Raw genomic sequence first — 15,598 nt, 5'->3', positions numbered from 1 at the left:
AAGAAAAGAGAGAAGGACATTGTGTAGGTATATAAACGTGTGCATAACACAGCAAGAAGAAAATATGCAAGTGCCATGAGCCATGGTCGATATTGCCTTCAGCAAGTACCTCCGATTGTTGGGTTTCTTACTGAAACCTTCATTCCTGAGGAATCTGAGTTCTTGATGTCCAATCTGTCTTGTAAGGCTCTTCCACTGATCTTTATTCTTGACTTAAGAGAGGTACCTTGGGATCAGCTGAGTTCTAGCCACACTCCTTCATGCCCCCATTTTGTAGCAAGATGAAACATCTTTTATGTTTTCTTTTTTTTTGCTGTTTTATCTAGTGTCTCCAATAGGACTAAATGAACACATGATAGCTGCCACCTTTATTATGTGGGATTATTGTTAAATACTTTGATAAAATAATTTCTTCTTTGGATATTGAAAACTCCAAATCAACAGTAAAAAATCATGGAAACTGGGAGTAAATATTTTTTAAGTAAGTCTTTGTATATAATTGTGAGAGGTGCCAATCTCATTCATACCTGGGTGCTGGGATTCATGTCATCTAGCCAGTCCTCTTCAGAGCATTTACCATCTCCTATAGGACAGCATTTCAAGCTTGAAAACTGTTATGTACCAGTTGACGTGATAACTGAGTATTTAATAAGCAATTCCAGCTACATCTGGGTGATGGGGAAACAGATATGATTAGTGAATTTTTATTGCATTGACTTATTTTTATTTATAATAAAAGCCTTTCTTGGCCAGAAGCAATGTTGTGTGGCATTCCATGAGAATGAAAAAGCCATCCAACGAGTCTATGATTGGTGTTACTTGAAAAAGACTCTCCAATATGGAAGTCATATCCAAGTTCAGAATAAATGTTTGTTCCAGGGGATGTAGCAGGATTCAGCATAATCAGTCTTCCACAAGATAACTTCATGGTTCAATTAAGTATTCTATCATATTGAAGGGTGTGGGCTGTTTTCAGCAGATTTGTTGACTAACTGGGACAAAAGCCAGAATATCATAATGAGAATAGGTCCTCCTTGATGAGTCTGTATATTACCTCTGTTCCTGCCAGTAAGGATGACTGTGCAGAACCCCAGTGAACAAGATTGGCAAACTGGATAAGAGGCTAACATACCACAGGAGAGTTGGGCTCCACCTAAATACCAAGCCTCTTCTGTGCAGTAAAGGCATTATAATCAGCACCAGTATGAGATACAGATACTCTCTTTGTCATCAATCCTCTGATCCTGTCTCTTTTAAGAACTTGACAATCCACCAGTGAAACCAATCAGGACCTTTTGGGTAACATGGACAAAAAATATACTTGAAGCTCTGCCGACTAGAAATATTTCTTTCCTTTACTTTCTTCCTCTTCAGGGCCACCCCAGGGTGGGCTCTAATATCATGGTGATGGACCTCTGCCACAGATTTCTCTTCCATATCACCTAGCCTTTGGAAACTTCCCATGAAGCAGTATGAGCCCATGAAGTGAGCTGAGGGAGAGACACCAGCTTGGGAGGTGTAGCCCTGCTAGGAAAGTAGGCAATGTTCTTTTTCAGTTTTTTCCTTGAGGATCATCCTAAGGCTGGTCTTTAAATACACCAGCTTCTCCTTGGTTGTGTAGTACATTGCTTACAGTTTTAGAGCTAGCTCAATCAAAACTCCAAGTTTATGACAGTCAACTTAGGAAGGAACCTTTGTATTCTATTACAAGTTTATCGCTAAAGTGATGTTGCCTATAAGCTTAAATTATATTTAATGGCCCATTTCTAGGTACCTTGCCTCCCAGGTAATAAACATTAAGCTAAAGTACCTTTGTTTAGCTCACAGAAAACAACCCGACCAGGCCCATCTGTAGGCCCAATTACTGTAGGAAAGAAGAAATTAGCACATCCTTTCTTGAGTCTGACCAGAACCAGGAAATGTTTGACTTTAACCCTCCCCCTTTTAGTATAAAAGAAGCCTAAATTCTAACTCAGGCAAGATGGTTCTTTGGGACATGAGTCCACCATCTTATCAGTCTGCTGGTTTTCTGATTAAAGTTGCTATTCCTTGTCGCAACAGCTCATATCATGATTTACTGACCTGTTGTTCAGTGAGCAGTACGAATTTGGACTCAGTAACAAACTGAGGTTGCTGATCAGCAGATGTGCTATTTTAAGCCGGACTCAGGGACCAGCAAAGAGTCGTTTTCCCAAAAAGTAGTTGCACACTAAAGAGGACATGGCTTTCTTTAAGATTCCTGGGAGCCTTCACTGTGGCTCTTCCGCTGGGATTGTGCCACAAGCTTAATACATTATCTTAATCTGCACAGGGCATTTAAACTGCCATACCATTGAATTGGATGAGTCACAGGGAGCAAAGGACAGAGCTTTTGCAGTGTAGCTGAGACAAGACAAAAACTCTTCTCTTGCTCTAGGCTTTATTCAAATTAAGTAGAGTTTCAGGTCATCATATGAACTTGTTACCTTGTAAATAGAGTATATATAGCTTCCAAAATGCAAAAATCCCACCAAAAATTATATGTACATGAAACTGCAATTTATTTGGGGGATATATAAGTGATATCCTGTCTTGTACCAGTTTGCCTATCTGCCAAAAACTTCACTGAACTATCAGATCCTTCTAATTTTGTGACACCTACCTCCCATCTTTGGAACCTATGTCTAACTTGGACCTCCAGGTAACTTTCTATTTTGTGCTCTTCAGGTTGTATTACTGTTATCATCAATATGGTGGACTGGTGAGATGTTGCAGAATGGGAAAAAGTCAAGATCCTTGAGTACTGAATTGTGGCACAGACCTTGGGAGTTGATATATCTTACGGCAGATAACAAAGACATACTACTCTCTATTCCAGGGGATTCTAGCAGTTTCTGGTATTTTTTTCTGCTTGTGGAGATTTTAAAAAATTACTGGATCAGTAGCTGGTTACCAGGTTCCGTTGGTTATATTCATTTAGTCCATTAAAAAGATTATATCTGGAACAGCAGCATTTGTTGACATGTTCAACTCACTCTTGTTATGAAAATTCACTCTTACTTTCTAGAATCAATGTATTATGCACAGCTAAACTAGAGAATTACATTGGGAGTGTTAGCATTACCACTCTGCATTTTCTAGCCTTCGATGGTAGCAATAATCTCTATGCTCCTAGGGGTGTAGTATTGCTTTTGACTTACTGCTCTGTACAAAAAGAGAGATACACAGGATCCAGGTGGATGTATTTTTCTCTAGCTCTTACTGTATGACTTGGAAATCTACTGTGATTATTTTTACAGCTCCTGAAATGTATTCAGACATTATGTTCAGGACCTGGGGAAATAACCATTGTAATGGGCTCTGGGTCACACATACCCAATTGTTAGAGAGTCTTGTATGAAAATTTTCTTCATAACTTACAGTTATGGGAGTATAATGCATTGAATATTTATGTCTGTGTATATTATGGAGGGGATTTTCTCATCAGGGAAAAAGCCTAGATACTTCATGAGATATAATTGTTGGTATTTGGGGACTTGAAAGAGTTCAAGGAAATCTCAAAAGATATAGGGTAAAAAAAAATTGCCAATAAAGGAAAAATTATGAGGAGTCAGCAAGGAGCAAACACTCATGAAATTAGGATGAAAGTAGGGATTTCTCCAATGTCAGGAATTGAGCTATCACCACTTCCAAAAAACTGTGCATTGCCCTGGAGTAAGTTGGGGATGGGAATTCCCCAAATCTAAGTGTCTAGATTAAGCCTGGGAGGCTTGAAGGTGGCCTAAGTGGTCACAGGTTGGTAGCATATTCTGGATCAAGGCTGAAGGAAAGCAAATCCTTGGTGAAGCACCTTCATTTTAGATTTCTTGGGTTTTCCACTTATTGTTGTCGCTTAGTCTTTTGTGACACCATGGACAGAAGCCCACCAGGCTCCTCTGTCCATGAGATTTCCCAGTCAAGAATACTGGAGTGGGTTGCAATTTCCTTTTCTAGGGAATTTTCCTGACCGGGGATTGAACCCACGTCTCCTTCCTCAACAGGCAGATTCTTTACTGCTGAATCAGCAAGGGAACCATTCCACTCAATGAGATCAATCAAATATAATCCTACAATCCAAGATTCGCCAAAATGCAAAGGAATAAGCTACATGAGTGAGACAGCCTAGATAATCTATGATGTATCAGATCCTGCACACTTTGGACACAGGAACAATAAAATAGACTTCTGCTAAGATGTGGAGCATAAAATGATATTATAGAAAATTTTAAAAATAGAAGATGGAACAACCTAAATGTGCATGCTCCAAGGCACTGTTTGAAATGTCTGGGCAGAGTGGTGGGGATGAACTGGGAGATTGGCATTGACATATATTCACTTCTATAGAGACTAGATAACTAGCAAGAACTAGTGTACTGCACAGGGAACTCTACTCAATACCCTGTGGTGACATAGAGGTGATAATATGTATACATATAGCTGACTCACTTAATACAGCAGAAACTAACACCATTGTAAAGCAACTGAACTCCAATAAAATGCATTCATACATATATCATTCTTTTGTTCTCTGAATCAAAAAACAAAATGTCTGGGAATATATACAACATTATGAAATACAATTTTTAGAAATGAAAAATGTAATTGTTGAAAAACGAACAGAGGGGTTAAAGAACAGATTTAATATAAGGTAAGAGAAATAGTTACCTGGGAGGCAACTAGCCTCCCTGAGAGAATTAGCTAGAATGCAACACAGAGAAGTAAAGAGGTGTAAAATCTGAAAGAAATGTTAAGAGATGTGGAGATTAGAAAGAGAAGGTGTATCATCATGTTACTTGAAGTATAATATATAGAACAATAGCAAGAGCTCCACTTGGAAAACTCAGCAGTGGCCACAGGACTGGAAAAGGTCAGTTTTCATTCCAATCCCAAAGAAAAGCAATGCCAAAGAATGCTCAGATTACTGTACAATTGCACTCATTTCACATGAGAGCAAGAGTATGCTCCAATTCCTTCAAGCTAGGCTTCAGCTGTACATGAACTGAAAACTTTCAGATGTACAAACTGAATTTAGGAAAGGCAGAGGAAGCAGAGATCAAATTGCTGACAAACACTGGATCATAGAAAAAGCAAGGGAATCCAAAAAAACATCTACTTCTGCCTCATTGACTACACTGAAACCTTTGTCTGTGTGGATCACAACAAACTGTAATATTCTTAATTAAATGGGAATACCAGACCACCTAATCTGCCTCCTAAGAAACCTGTATGCAGGACAAGAAGCAACAGTTAGAATTGGACATGGAACACGAGGCTGATTCAAAATTGGGAAAGGAGTATGTCAAGGCTATATATCACCACCCTGCTTATTTGACTTATATGCAGAGTACATCATGCGAAATGCCAGACTAGATGAATCCACAACTTGAGATATGCAGATGATACCACTTTAATGGCAGAAAGCAAAGAGGAAATAAAGAGCCTCTTGATGAAGGTGAAAGAGGAGAGTGAAAAAGTTGGCTTAAAACTCAACATTCACTCTGTATAATGGGCTCCAGTTTCATCCATCTCATTAGAACTGATTCAAATGAATTCTTTTTAATGGCTGAGTAATATTCCATGGTGTATATGTACCACAGCTTCCTTATCCATTCGTCTCACAGTATACTAACACATATATATGGAATTTAGAAAGATGGTAATGATAACCCCATATGCAAAACAGAAAAAGAGACATAGATGTACAGAACAGACTTTTGGACTCTGTGGAAGAAGGCGAGGGTGGGATGTTTCGAGAGAACAGCATCGAAACATGTATATTATCTAGGGTGAAACAGATCACCAGCCCAGGTTGGATGCATGAGACAAGTGCTCGGGCCTGGTGCACTGGGAAGACCCAGAGGGATCGGGTAGAGAGGGAGGTGGGAGGGGGGATCGGGATGGGGAATACATGTAAATCCATGGCTGATTCAGGTCAATGTATGACAAAAATCACTACAATATTGTAAAGTAATTAGCCTCCAACTAATAAAAAAAAAAAACTCAACATTCAGAAAACTAAGATCATGGCATCTGGTCCCATCACTTCATGGCAAATAGATGGGGAAAATGTGGAGATAGTGTCAGATTTCATTTTCTTGGGCTCCAAAATCACTGCAGACGGTAATTGCAGCCATGACACTGAAAAAATGCTTGCTCCTTGGAGGAATAGTTATGACAAACCTAGCCAGTTTATTAAAAAGCAGGGACATTACTTTGCTGACAAAGGTCCATATAGTCAAAGCTATGGTTTTTCCATTAGTCATGTATGAATGTGAGAGTTGGACCATAAAGAAGGCTGAGTGCTAAAGAATTGATGCTTTTGAACTGTGGTGTTGGAGAAGACTTTCGAGAGTCCCTTGGACAGCAAAGAGATCCAACCAGTCCATCCTAAAGGAGATCAGTCCTGGGTGTTCGTTGGAAGGACTGATGCTGAAGCTGAAGCTCCCATACTTTGACCACCTGATTCGAAGAGCTGACTCATTTGAAAAGACCCTGATGCTCGGAAAGATTGAGGGCAAGAGGAGAAGGGGACGACAGAGGATGAGATGGTTGGATGACATCACCGACTCAATGAACGTGAAGTTGAGCAAACTCAGGGAGACAGTGGAGGACAGGGAAGACTGGCGCGCTGCTGTTCACGAGGTGGCAAAGAGTAGAACACAACTCGGTGATTGAACGACAGCAACCACCACTTAGAAGACTGTCAGAAATTCAGACTCCGCTTCCCTCATGAATTCTTGAATCCAAATGTGCATTGGTTAATAAACCCCCCAGGGGGTTTGGGTGCATATCAGGTTTGAGATATGCACCCAAAGGTTTGCACCAAAGGTTTGAGAAACTGTGTGAACAAATGTATAATTTGAATTTCAGAGAGAGACAATAAACAGGATGGAGAAGCAATGTTCTGATAGATACTGAATTGATGGATGACATGAATTTACTTACACCAAGAAGGTTAAATCAGAAGAAATTTACACCTATAAAGATTGTAATCAAACTAGAATACCAAAACCCAAAAATATATCCTAGAGAGTAAAGACAAGTAGACATTTGACATCTATAGTGACTTCAATAGCAACAATAGAACTGAACAGGTAGACATTTGACATCTATAGTGACTTCAGTAGCAACAATAGAACTGGAAAAATGTGGAATGATATCTTCAAAGTTCTGGGGGAAAGAAAAAACACCACCTTTCTTGTATCCGCCAAAACTAGTTTTTAAGAATAAAGGCAAAATAAAGACATTTTCAGATAACCAAAAACGAAGAGAATTTATCAACAGATCTATACTTAGGAACTTTTGAAGGAAGCATTGAAGGAAGAAGAAAGATTATTCCAGAAGGGATGCAAGGAGTAGTGAGCAAAGAAACTGATAAACTTGTAAATAAATCTAAACAAACATGATCTGTATAAAATCATATCTAATTTGTTAGAATTAAAGAAAGAGAAGAATTAAAATACTTGACAACATTATTATGCAAATTGGTTGGATTAGTTAAAGTATTTCAAAATCTTTGCATCATCTGGGTTAAGGTCAATATGTTAACTATGCACTGCTCTGTGCTAGGTATTCACTATAATGTTCCAAGGAAAACCACAAGAAGAATAGAAATAAATGGTATAAATTTTCAAAAGAAAGTGCAATTATCTGAAGAGTGCATAACTTCCAGTTTGACTTTAAAATAAAATTGTTTACTTGATTTTAAATGTATTTAGTATGGAATCAAAGTAAGATAGCATTTGAGAGACATCACTACTTGTTTAAAAGATACAAGAATAAGATTATCATTAACAGCTAGAAATTTTATATTGCTCTAGTTTTCACTTTAGGCTAGATTTGGATTTCCTCTTCCTGAGATATATATATATATACACACACACACACACACACACACACATATATATATATATACACACACACACATATATATATATATAATTTTACTGAAGTATAGTTGATTTGCAATGTATTAATTTGTTCTGTAAAGAGATTCAGTTATACATACATATATATGTATATATACACATATATATTTTTTTCATATTCTTTTCCATTATGGTCATAAAATATTGAATATATTTCCCTGTGCTATACAGTAGGATCTTATTGTTTATTCATACTCTCTATAATAATTTGCCTCTGCTAATCCCAAACTCCCATTGCTTCTTTTCCCTACCCTGCCCCCTCAGCAAGCACAAGTCTATTCTCTATATCTGTACATTTCTCTCTTCCTTCAAAATTTATAGTAATATATAGCTGACCCTCTGTATCTGCCATTTTCTGCATCTTCAGTTTCAACCAACCGTGGATCAAAAGTGGTTTTAGTCAGTGGATGTGAAACCCGTGGATATAGAGAGCTGGTTGTATTCATTGTACTACAAGGGACTTGAGCACTTTTGGATTTTGGTATCCACAGAGACACCTAGAACAGGTCACCCTCAGATACTGAGGGACAATGGTACTTCCTGGTGGGAGGGTTTTAACTGGTCTATCACAACTCTTTCCATAATTAAAAGTGCTGCACTCAATATGTCAGCAAATTTGGAAAACTCAGCAGTGGCCACAGTTCTGGAAAAGATCAGTTTTCATTCCAATCCCCAAAAAAGGCAATGCCAAAGAATGTTCAAACTACTGTACAATTGTGTTTATTTCACATACTAGCAAGGTACTGCTCAAAATCTTTCAAGCTAGGCTTCACCAGTATGTGAACCAATAACTTCCAGATGTACAAACTGGGTTTAGAAAAGGCAGAGGAACTAGAGATCAAATTGCCAACACTTGTTGGATAATGGAGAAAGCAAAGGAATTCCAGAAAAACATCTATGTCTGCTTCACTGACTATGCTGAAGCCTTTGACTGTGTGGATCACAACAAACTGTAGAAAATTCTTAAAGAGATGGGAATACCAGATCACCTTAGTTCTGAGAAATCTGCATGCAGGACAAGAAACAACACTTAGAACTGGACATGGAACAACAGACTGGTTCAAAATTGGGAGTGGTGTACGATAAGGCTGTATATTGTTACCCTGCTTATTTAACTTCTATGCAGAGTACGTCATGTGGAATGCAGGGTAGAATGAATCATAAGCTGGAATCAAGATTGTCAGGAGAAATATGAATAACCTCAGATAATGCAGATGATACCACTCTAATGGCAAAAAAAATGAAGAGACACTAAAGAGTCTTTGATGAGGGTTAAAGAGTAGAGTGAAAAAGATAGCTTGAAATTTAACATTAAAAAGCTAAGATCATGGCATCTGGCCCCATCACTTCATGGCAAGTAGAAGGGGAAGATGTGGAAGCAGTGACACATTTAATTTTCTTGGGCTCCAAAATCACTGCAGATAGTGACTGCAGCCATGAAATTAAAAGATACTTGCTTCTTGGAAGGGAAAGCTATGACAAACTTAGCATATTAGAAAGCAGAGACATCACTTTGCTGACAAAGGTCCATATAGTCAAAGCTGTGGTTTTTCCAGTAGTCCTGTGTGGATATAAGAGTTGGAATGAACAAGCACCAAGGAATTGATGGTTTCGAACTGTGGTGGTGGAAAAGAGTCTTGAGAGTCTTTTGGGCTGCAAGGAGATCAAACCAGTCAATCCTAAAGAAAATCAACCCTTCATCAGAAGGACTGATGTTGAACCTGAAGCCCCAGTACTTTGGCCACCTGATTCGAAGAACTGATTAATTGGAAAAGACCCTGATGCTGGGAGGGACTGGGGGCAGGAGGAGAAGGGGACGACAGAGGATGAGATGGCTGGATGGCATCACCGACTTGATGGACATGAATTTGGGTAAACTCCAGGAGTTGGTGATGGACAGGGAGGCCTGGCGTGCTGCGATTCATGGGGTTGCAAAGAGTCGGACACGACTGAGTGACTGAACTGAACTGAACTGAACCAACTCAGTGCACATGAATTTGAACAAACTCTGGAAGATAGTGGAGGACAGAGGAGCCTGGCATGCTATAGTCAATGGGGGGTGGGGGTGGGGTGGGTAGTCACAGAGTCACGTGACTTAGCCACTGAACAACAACAATTTTTATTTCCTATGCCAGTTTATTTTGCTAAAATTTAAAATTTCATTTCCATTACACTTATTAGTGCACAGTTGATCACAAAAAGACTTGTATTCCATATTTTGACCAATATAGTTAAACACACAAAGGAAAATTTTATTGCAAATGCACCCTTTATTGGGACAGTACTGCTCAGTTTCAATGAATTTATGTATCTAATAGTTGCTGGAAAGACACAAGATTCAGCAGTTATTGTAGTCCTGTTTTGTGTTTTTTAAGATATAAATCCTGGGACTTCCCTGGTGGTCCAGGGGTTAGGACTCCATGCTTCCACTGCAAGGGACCCAGGTCAATCCCTGGTTGAGGAACTTAAGATCCAAAGGAGCCAAAAAACAAAATTTCTACTTCCATTTCCTTCCCTTGTTGAATGTTTGTAAATTATCTGTGAGGAATAAATGGTCATGCTTTTGAGGTGCCAGACTATAGGAACACCAGTGACAGTTGCAAGTCCAAGACACTCCAAGTGAGGGAGGGATTTTACGTGGCTGAGAAATCTCCTGGCCGGCAGTGCTTGCTTTTCCAAGTGTCTCTAGTGTATTCTGCAATGGCTCAGGGGGTACAGAATCCAACTGCAATGCAGGAGACACAGGATTCTCGGGCTTGATCCCTGGGTTGGGAAGATCCCCTGGAGGAGGAAATGGCAACCCACTCCAGTGTTCTTGCTTGGAGAGTTCCAGGGACAGAGGAGCCTGGCGGGCTATAGTCAATGGTCACAAACACACCAGTGTATTCCAAGCATAATACATTCCTTACTACACCCCACTCTTGAGGAATGCACTGACTTCCTCTGCTTCCATGAATGAATTTTATCAGTCCTTGTATTAGTTTTCTATTGCTGCATAACAAATTACTACAATCTAAAAGCTTAAAACAACACTCACTCTTGAGTGCACAGTTCTGTAGATCAGAAGTCTGGATGGGTTCAACTATGTCCTATGTAAAGATCTCACAAGGCTGAAATCAGGATCATAGCTAGGCTGGGCTGGACTCTCATCTGGAGTCTCTGGGAAATAATCTGCTTCCAGACCCATTCATACTGTTGGCAGAATCTAGCTCCTCGAGGCTGTGAGTCAGAAGTTCCCCGTTTCTATGCTGGTTGTCAGTAAGGGGTGGTTCTCTGCTCCCAAAGGCTATTTGCATCCCTTCTCATGAGGCCATTTCATCTTTAATTCAGCAATGGCACACTGAGCTCTTCCCATTCTCTACATTTCTCTGATTTCTCTTGTGCTTTTGGTTGGAGACATGATTTTAAGGGCTCATGATTAGTTGGGGTCTGCCTTGATTATCTTCCTTTCTTAAGATTAACTATGTCAAAGAGTTGGACCATAAAGAAGGCTGAGTGCTGAAGAATTGATGCTTTTGAACTGTGGTGTTGGACAAGACTTTTGAGAGTCCCTTGGACTGCAGGGAGATCAATCCAGTCAATCATAAAGGAAATCAATCCTGAATATTCTTTGGGAGGACTGATGCTGAAGCTGAAGCTCCAATACTTTGGCCACATGATGTGAAGAGCTGACTCATTAGAAAAGACCCCGATGCTGGGAAAGATTGAGGGCAGGAGGAGAAGGGGACGACAGAGGATGGGATGGTCGGATGGCATCACCGACTCAATGGGCATGAGTTTGAGCAAGCTCCAGGAGATGGTGATGGACAGGAGACTGATGTGCTGCAGTCCATGGGCTCACAAAGAGTCGGACACGACTGAGCAGCTAAACTACACAGACTGTTGATTTAAGTGTTAGTGATGGCGATAGGGAGAAAAATGCAAGGACCGTAACCAAAGGGAGACTTAAAGGGTGTAGCAATTCCAGTGACAAAAGAAAGAAAGGAAAGAAAAAGCTTCATTCCTGAGTAACCCAGAAAACGGTCCAACCATGAAGAATCAAGGAGCAGGAGATAGGGGCAAACTGATGTTGAGTTTGGAGAGAGGAGTGGAATGTGAAAGAGTAAAAGAAAGATGATCAATAGTTGCTGAGGGACTTCCCTGGTGGTCCAGTGGATAAGACTCTGTGCTCCCAATGTAGGGGGCCCCGGTTCGATTCCTGATCAGGGAACAAGATTTCACATGCCACAACTCAGAGTTTGCATGCCACATGTGACAGATCCCGCAGGCTGCAACTAAGATCCACACAGTCAAATAAGTAGTTTTTTAAAAAAGTCACTGAATGCCCTTCCTTAAATCAACAGTCAACATTTATTTAAAACTTGCTACGTGCCAGGTACTATTCTAAGCACTTGACACATATTAATTCAATTGAAATCTTGCAGCAACTAGAGGCAGGGACTACAAATATCTCTATTTCACAGATGAAGACACTGAACACTGGCAAGTTAAATAATTGCTCGAGGTAGAATCTGAATGTATACTCTGAACTTCTACACTTCTATACAGCCTTTCTAGAGTTTAACAGACAGTAGCCATTTTATAAGTAACATTCATCCCTCAGTTCACAATTATTCTTCACTGACCGATCGCCTACAGACAACAAACAAATCATCATAGAGAATTTTAGTTTTAATTTATGTAATTTGGTTTTGAAATCTGGCTGGAAATGAAGCGAGCCACCTTGATGGCAAAATGAAATTGCTGTCACTGGAGTTTGGCACTTGAGGCAGATGTGAAGGGCAAGTTTAGAGGGATTGCTTTGCCAGCCCGGGATAGGACCCACATCTACTCATATCCCCTCTGGACACTGCCATCCCCTGTGAGAGAAATTCTGCTCTGTTGGTCTCCCTCTGGCTTCCGTAACACATGTAGAGGATTGTCTGTCTGGAGAGCTTGAGATTTTACTTCTAGGCATTATTAGTTTTGCAGCTATCTTTCTGGCACCATTCCTAAAATTTAATTTGCAGAAGTAATTGTTTCTCTACAAATGAGGGCTCACAGTATTCCCTTGATATTTAAAATAGCTTACCCCTATCACTCACTACGAGATAATTACGTTTTCTTTATTTCATTTTTCAAAAGGGAGCTACACTCTTTGGGGTGTATTTCTATGAATGAGTGGTCTGGGGAAAGGCAGTCATACACAACCTGCTGACGCAGGCAGGGGTGCATAAGAGTGTGCCCCCTTAACTGGAGACAAGAGGCCTCATACCCTTCTGGGTTTGGTGTGTAATTCTTTGTTCTGCTTCAAGCAGGTGCCTATGACACCATGACAACACCACTGCTCTGTTTGTTCCTGGCAGGAAGGGAAGGGGATTCTTTGCCTGCATCACAGGAGGGGTGCCTGCAGATTTATGTCTGCTGTGAGACAAGATGCACCGGCCGTGGGAGACCAGTGCTCACTGGTGAAGATGATCTTGTTCTGTTTCTTTCCTGTGCGAGAGAAGTGTTGTTCTGTCCAGGGCCCGTGAGGGTCTCCTCTTTCTTAGCAACCCTCATACCTGCAGACCATGCAGTGGCTTGACATCCTGGGACCACTGCTTCTGGTAATGGGTGACTCAGTGCAGTGAGACTCCCTCCCTGGAGGGAGTAACAGGTGTCACTTGCTTAACCGGAAGCAAAACCCTACTGAAAAAGCAAGGAGACCAAATGTTAAACCTATTAGACTAATATCAAGCCTTCAAGAGCTAAACATCAAAATCCAATAGTATTATTTTAAAATACAGATAGCCAAAAGAAAAGCCATTTGTCATCCCATCATTATAGCACAATTACTGATAAAGTTTAGGGGCTTATCTTTCTTGTTATTTTCTTCCTCTGTAAATACACACTTTAAAAAGTATTAGGTTTACAGACAAGCTGTAAGGAGAGTACAGTATAGAGGTTTACACATACCTTGTACCTAGTTTCTCTATTTTTAACATCTTGTACTAGTATTTGTTAAAATTAATTGAACAATATTAATGTATTATAGTCAACTAAGCTATGTACTTTATTCAGATTTCTATATTTTTTACCCAGTGTCCTCTCTCTGTTTTAGGATCTCACCTAGGATACCACATTACATTAGTCATCCTTTCTCCTTAGGTCTTTCTTGGCTATGACAGTTTCTCACACTTCCCTTGTTTTTGATGACCTTTACAGTTCAGATCAGGAGTACTGATCAGTTATTTTGTAGAATGTCCCTTAGCTGGAATTCCTATGATGTTGTCTCATGATTAGATTGGAATTATGAGTTGTTGAAAGGAAGACCATTCTGATTCCATCAAATTAAGGGTACAAACTATACGCATGACTCTTCACTGTTGAAGTTGACCTTGATCACCTGGAAAAAGTAGTGGTGGTCAGGTTTCTCCACTGCAAAGTGACTGTTCTCACCCCATCCCCATCCTGTCCTCTTTGGAAGGAAGTCGCTATGTGTAACCCAAACTAATGGAGTGGGAAGCTGTATTCCACCTCCTTGAGGGCTGAATGTCAATATGGATTATTTGGGATTCTTCTGCATGGGAGATTTTTTTCCCTCTTATCTGTCTATCTTTATTTATTTATCAATGTGAACTTAAGAATATACTTTGAATACATATGAATATACTTATATATACTTTGAGTTGTAATTCAATCCTCATTTATTTTCTTGCTAGTTTTCTCCAACTTTAGCTTTTGGAAGCTCTTTTAGTTGGCTCTCGTGTCCGTGACCTCTGACTTACCCTCCCTAATTATGTGTGTTTGTTTGTTTATTTGTTTGAGTTCTTCCTTACTTTCTGGTCTTGCAAGATGGTGTAGGCTCACCTTCAGGGTTCGATCCCTGGGTTGGGAAGATGCCCTGTAGAAGAGAAAGACTACTCACTCCAGTATTCTGGCCTAGAGAATTCCATGGACTCTATAGTCCATAGGGTTGCAGAGTGAGACACGACTGAGCGACTTTCACTTTCACTTCACCTTCATGGCCTGGGTCCTAGCCAGTCATTTCTCCAAGGAACCCTGGTCTTTTTATTAGAGAAATGGTATTAGGAAGCAAGATCTGGGTGTTAAGTGTGCTTATCATTACTGGGGTGTCATTCCTTTCAGGCCCTTTCAGCTGACAGAGCAAGCGCATAATGGTTCAATTTTAGCACAGGTATAGCATAATTAGAATGGTTAACTGGTACTCATATGGGAACCAACTTTATTAACTATACCACAGTATTTCTATGCAGTTTCTTTTGCTTTTGGTCATATTGTTTCACTCATTTCTAAAGTTACTTAGTCAACACTTTTCCCCCTACTTCTTTCAGTGAAGTTGTTTCAAACATTTATAATACAATTGGGTTCTTTTATCACATGCTGCATTCCATGCTAGAATTGATCTCCTAAGTGATTTTTTTTTAATTGCATCAGTTGAGTTTTATTCTTTGTGCTGTAAAGTTCAATGAGTTTTGACAAGGGTAGGGGCTTCCTAAGTTGCACCGCTGCTGCTGCGGCTGCTGCTAAGTCACTTCAGTCATGTCTGACTCTGTGCGAGCCCACCAGGCTCCTCCGTCCCTAGGATTCTCCAGGCAAGAACACTGGAGTGGGTTGCCATTTCCTTCTCCAATGCATGAAAGTGAAAAGTGAAAGTGCAGTCGCTCAGT

This window comes from Muntiacus reevesi, chromosome 19 (genome assembly GCF_963930625.1).
Source record: "Muntiacus reevesi chromosome 19, mMunRee1.1, whole genome shotgun sequence".
Lineage (NCBI taxonomy): Eukaryota > Metazoa > Chordata > Mammalia > Artiodactyla > Cervidae > Muntiacus > Muntiacus reevesi.
This window is presented reverse-complemented; position numbering follows the sequence as displayed.